This window comes from Pezoporus occidentalis, unplaced genomic scaffold (genome assembly GCF_034315485.1).
Source record: "Pezoporus occidentalis ecotype Australia unplaced genomic scaffold, CSIRO_AGI_Poc_V1 ctg96, whole genome shotgun sequence".
Taxonomy (NCBI): Eukaryota; Metazoa; Chordata; class Aves; order Psittaciformes; family Psittacidae; genus Pezoporus; species Pezoporus occidentalis.
Window position 1 is genome coordinate 1,286,526 of NW_026916325.1, and position 6,365 is coordinate 1,292,890.

Consider the following 6,365-nt stretch of genomic DNA (forward strand, 5'->3'; position numbering starts at 1 on the left):
TAGATATTAATGTCTTCTTGCAGAAAGGAATTATTCTGTAGTAATTTCAATGACAGCTGAAGGAGTCAGGGTGACACAAAAAATCCCAGGATGGATGAGGGGTGTGGAAGTCACTTTTGTCCAACACTAATCAGAACAGTTATGAGCCATTAAGGCATAACAACACAACCCTTTCTGAACCCAGTTCTGGTTTGACCTTGACTTATATGTTAAGTTTTGCATCGTGATTTCACCTTGCTGACAGAAAACACTTATTCACTAATATTTCAGAATTTGAATCCAATTAAAAAAAAAATAATCATAAATCAGTCTTTACTGGTTTCATGTGAAAGCTCAGTATTTTCTACTGAAAATGCCAACACTCCTTTTTGCCTCCATTTTAAAAGAAGCATCAGAAAATGGTTCTTAAAAAAAACCCCACAATTTATCAAACAATTGAGTATTTGATTAGGATCTTACTCTTATCACTGGAAACTAGAAACTGTTCTTTGAAATCAGTGAAGATCAGCTAGGACAAGACTAGTGTTGTGTGACCCAGGATCTGATCTGACCTGGTTCTGGCTATTATTTCATTATTTAGGCTGTAGCAGGGATGTGAAAAGGTTCTTGAAAGGTTCATAAATGCTCTTAGTACAGCTTAGTGAAAATGCTTGTTTATTAGCTTATTTGGCTTCTTTCAGGATAGGCTATGGTTTGACTACGCGTTGCCCACAGTGGAAAATTTGCCTTAATATCTTCGCTGCTTAGCTCCCATGATCTGGTAGATCTTTCTGTCTTCATGCTGCAAGGTGCTGCCCACACAGGAGCATCATTGTGACTATTTATGGTGCTATGCTGTGGACTGTATTTGCTGGCTGCTCTACCATTAGTTTTACAGTTCTCCTAAATCAACTGGATGCAAGGAGAGGAGTGTGAGAGACTGATCTGAAATCAGACTCCACTGTGCATTGTCTCAAAGATGAGATGGGATTCTATCTATCTTTTGTCTCAGAGATGGGTGGGAGGAGTTGAGATAAGACTCTTCCACTGTCCATTGCCTGAGGGATGAGTGGGAAAGAGCTAAGACTCTTCCAGTCCACTACCTCAAGGATTGGTGTGAGAAATTGCTACCCGTTCTCTGAAGAATTGCTGAAGACATGTGCAGTTGAAGAGCTGCCTGCAAGACCAGGGAAACTGGTCCACCAGGAACATGTAATATGTGACACAAAGAGCATAAAGGGGAGAAAAGGTAAACACCAAGAAGCACATTGCCAGGGAGCCATTGCCATGAGGATGATTCCAGGAGGACACTTCCATGAGGACTCTCCACCAATGACTACTACGGACCCTGATGACTACTATGGACCCTGTCCATGAGACATTGCCATGAGGGCAATTCCACAAGGACACTCACCTCCAATGGACTCTTGGGGGACACTCTGTTCCAATACAGACTATGAACCCTGAAGAACTCCCACCACCAATGACGATGACAGTGGATCCCCAGGATCATGCTGGATCCACTGTAGTGGCTATCTCTCCCAAATCCTTGCTTGATTTCCTATTCTTTTTCCAATCTGTCTTATCACTATCCCCTTTATTACAACAATTTCCCTTTTTTTACAATAACTGTCTTTTTGTAATTTGTAATAAACTGACTGACTACAGTACTTGACCTTGTTTGCATCTTAATTTCACTCTTGGGATCACGAACTGAAAGAGGGTCCGGCACTGGGGTTTTCTCCAATTGGACCCTGACAAGGAGCTGGGTTGTTTTGGTGTGGAGAAAGGTCTGTGTACCGAGATGGTGTACTGCTACTGATAGCAGGTTGTCAAACAATGTGTTTTCAGCACAGTAGATGTTTTGACTACTTCAGCCATTATTGCAGAGATAGGCAGGGTCTGGCAACCTTGAACAGTAGAGAATGTGACTTACTCTTCTCTTGATCTTAGATGACATGGCTGTAGTCAGAACGCCCAAGTGAGGCGACTGTAGGATGTGATTTGAGCATGGCATGTAACTACTAGTCAAGCCTCCTAAAAGTTGTGGTTCAGATGCTTCGTATCCTTGCCTGTTTTTATAAAACTACTATGTTCCTGTGCTGAACTTGCAGGTCCATTTGTAGGCCTCAGATATTGCCCAGCAAAAGCAATCCTGTCAGAAGCCTTATGTCTCTAAGAGCAGGAGAAAAACCGGGGAAAGAGCTGTGAAGATGTCTTCACTTTTTTGTGGTACAGTTGCCATACCCTAAACAACATATAAATATGCTATTTTAAATTTTATGCATATTAGAGCCAAGACTACCACAGCTTCAGAACAAAATCATGCTAGATTTAGCAATATGATTTAATTTCATATAAGTTGCAGGGATTCCCTTTCAATATTATTTTTAAATTAAAGAGGAGCACTCTGACATCTGTATGGGAGTAATGATGCAGCTTTTAAAACTGTTAGCCTGATAAAATTGCGTATTAGTCTAGTAGATGTCCCAGGACTGCTTTTAGCGGTCCTATGTGTAGCAAGTGAATTCTCTATGCTTGCATAGCAACTGCTTTAAACTCCTTTGCATTCTGTTTATAGCACAGGACTGGAAAGCAATGCTGATGTTGATTTTCTTTTGAGAAAGCACTATGTGCTTTGAATGTCTTCAGCTACTTAAGGCAGCGAGTGCTGTTTTTCCTCTTGAAAGGCAGTGAGCAGTGGCTGGTGTTCAAGAAAGTATTAATAAAATAACAGATTCTCCCACAACTACATTAACTCAGATATCTGGAAAAATCCAAGTGTTATAGGTGTCATCCAAAAAATTTCCATTCACCTATGGGGGTCAAAAAGCTCATGTTTTGACACTGTGTTAGAACCCTCATAATTCATCTAGATAAATATATAGCTGAGTTAATACTATGTATTAACTAATAATAGTTAATAATCTAATACTATGTATTGCATTTGTACAAGGGGGTGCTACAGATCCGTTAAACCTAAGCTCAGTGTGGGATTCCTGTATTTTTCTATTAAGCAATAGGGTTGCTCCACAGCTGATTTATAATAGGCTCACCTGTTTTTATGTTGGTAAACTCAGTCTCACCAGATGCATTGTTTGGATATATGTGGTGTTTCCACATTCAAACTGGTGTTTGTTGCTGAAGGAAGCCATTCTTAAAGCACCTGATTCTAATCACTGTGAGAAAATGGCTTTTCATCAGGGTAACTATTCACAGCTCCTGTTGTGCAAATATTAAATGCTCCTACTTTAATTTGAATGTTTTCACATTTGCTTGCAGTGGTATCCTTAAAAATCTCAGAAGTTTATGAGTCCATAAATCCATATACTTAGTATCCCACTGTTGCAGGCAATCCTCTATACGATTGTGATTAAAACCTACTCCAAAACCAATCAAATTTGTTGCCCCCTCCCAACTCTCTAATGAAAGAATATTCTAGATCTTTATTTCTTTGGCATTTGGGAATGTTCTAATTTTTATCCAGATTGTGTTCTTGAGCAGTTTATGTTGATTTGTTCTTGCACCACTACAGCTCTTGAGTCTAAATTACCCTTATCTACCTCCTGGTTTTATTTCTCACTTTCGAAAGGACAACTCATACTAATTGTTACTCTTTATTTTGTGGACTGAAGCATCCTAGTCTTTCTCACGCTACCTTACACTTGACTCTCCATTCCTTTGAAAATATTTAGCACATTTTCCTGTGATATGGAATACAGATGAGGTTTCACCAGCACTGTATAAAATGATATAAATGTTTATCTCTACTGAAAACATCTTGGGGTTTTTATGCTCACATTCTGTTGATGGCTCATAGCCATGCTGTGACCAATTACTTTAATGACAGCCTTCTCTATTCTTTCTAGTCAAAATTCTGAGCAGATGGATTCAGCAAAAGGCATGTCTTCTTGCTGCATTGGAACTGCTGGAAATGACTCCCACCTTTAAGTGGTACAAAACTGTATTGTTTTATATGTCCAAATAATAAAGTTATATGAAATGTAGCATGTTTGCATTCAAAAAACTCCCAGAAAGGACAGAGAAGCCCCACAAAAAAGGTATATGCAATGTGAAAAGTGAGCCACTATACCCACTAGTAAGCATCAGTACAGCTTGCATCTTGCTCAATCATTCTTTGCTGGACATTGGATCTGATATGAGTTCTAAGCTCATCTTTGGGGTTTCAAAGAAGTTAATGCTCTGTGTACAACGATATTTTTGGAGAGACTATGGAACATGCCCAGTATAATGCAACAGACCACACTGCTGTTTGATGGAAAAACAGCAGCCAAAGAAGACTTTGGCAAAGCAGGGCCTTACAGCTGATAGCAAAGCAAGGTAAACCACCCCACTTCATCCACATTTCCCATTCAACATCTACATTTTTAGCCAGATGTAGTGATGAGGAATGCTATTGATTCTTTTGAGGGGAGAACAAGCATTCCTTCTGAAACATCAATTTTCTTCTTGGTTGTGTCACCAAGAATGTGTTAGTGCTTCATCTCCAATAGGCTGTGCAGCCATTTTGCTAGTGCTGCCATTTTGGTCAGTGCTTCTTCCATAACTGCTAAATAACAAAAAGAAAAAATAATGTAAATATCATTTGAACCAGAAAGATAATTCCCTTTTATTTAATCACATAGAATGTGATTAACTTTACTTTTAGTCCTCTGATTTTAGATTTTTAGCCTGAGCCATTAGGCTTTACCTGCAGTCAGTCTGATGAAAATGAGCACCTCCAAAAAAGCAATTTTTATCATTTGTATGTATAAAATACATAGAATAAATCACTTGTCACTGACAGAAGAAGGTCCTAACTGATTATCTTAGACTGACAACATAACCTTTGAAGGAATGCAAATGGATGAACTTCATACCATTTTACTATCTCTAGATCTGAAAGACTTCTGTATTGACCTTCTTTGAAAATTACATAATAATATTGTCAATAGTCTGCCCAGATAGATTCTTTAGAATAGAAACTTTCCAAAATGTGGACAAAGTTCTTCATTTTTAGTGCTCTGTTTTTTTTTCCCAGAACACATTAAGTAAACACAGGATGGCAATGAAGATGTAATAGTCCCTTCATACGCTCCAAAGATTTTATTTAGCTAACCCAGACCCACAAGAATGCCATAACTTCTTTCATTATTCATAAGAAGAACAAGGTGGAATGCTTTCAGATGTAAATAACCTTACATCTCAATAATCAGTGCTATATGCCTGTATAGCAATATTGATTGCTGGTCTGTCTTTCTTGAAAGTATTGAAGGAAATCTTTGCAATTCTATCCTTTACCCACACAGCCGATGACTGATGGCAAGTCAGAGAAGTGGACATGTCAAGGACTTCAGAGCTGAACAGAAATGCAAAGTAAGGACAAATCCCCCCAAAAAAAGAAAAGAAACAAAATTTTTTTGCTAGATTTTAAAAGAAATAGAGGAAAATAAAGTTTAAAAGTTAAACAAATTGAAACTGCTATAGCTTTAATACGCTCTAGTTGTTTTAGTATTGCCTTGCCTTCCAAACCCTGATTTTCACTTTCTTCTATAGCCCTGTCTTATCCAATCTTCAGGATTTCTTCCTTTGTACTTGATTGTATTACATCTACCCAAATGAAGTTATGTGCTTGAACTGAAGTTCCTAACACACCATCTTGGTAACACTGAATAGTAATAGAGTTGAAAAGCAAAAATAAAGGCAGCAAAGGAGTAATAAAAGAGTAAAGAGAAAGAAGGCTGCAGAAAGAAAGCCCCACCTTCTACTTAATTTTCTTAAGCAATGAAAAGATTACATTTGATCTTTCTTCACTGTTCTTTACAGACATCTTTTTCCCACTAAAAGACTTTGCATTCTTTTACCTCACTAACTATGCTTTCCCATCTTTTTTTTTTAATGTGCAGCACTGTAAAGCCCAGCATGTTTGTTGTGAGAAAGAATTCAGCTGCAACAGCAAGCCAGGTTATATAGCCAATGTGTAATTACCGTATTAACAGCCTGTGTAATGATAGGTGCTGCATTCAGCATTTCCACGAGTTGTCATTTGTAGATTGTGCTTCCAAGGCCCCACTTTAGACCTTTTCTGCTACAGATCACATTGTAATTTCAGATTAGTTTGAGTTAGGAAAGGTACCAGGAATTTCCTATCTACTTCAGTGAATAGTGATTCGGTAACTCATCATCCATCATTTCTATTAAAAAAGCTTCTGTATTAATATGTTTTCAGAATAAATGGAAAACATCCTTTCCAGAAATGGAATATACTTAATGCACATGGACATTTGACTTCTCTTCCTAAGAAATGTGTCAATAGCCTGGAAATCAAGGAGTAGCTGGCATTGATAAATGTCTTCACTTCTGCTTGACTAAAGATCTGATATGGT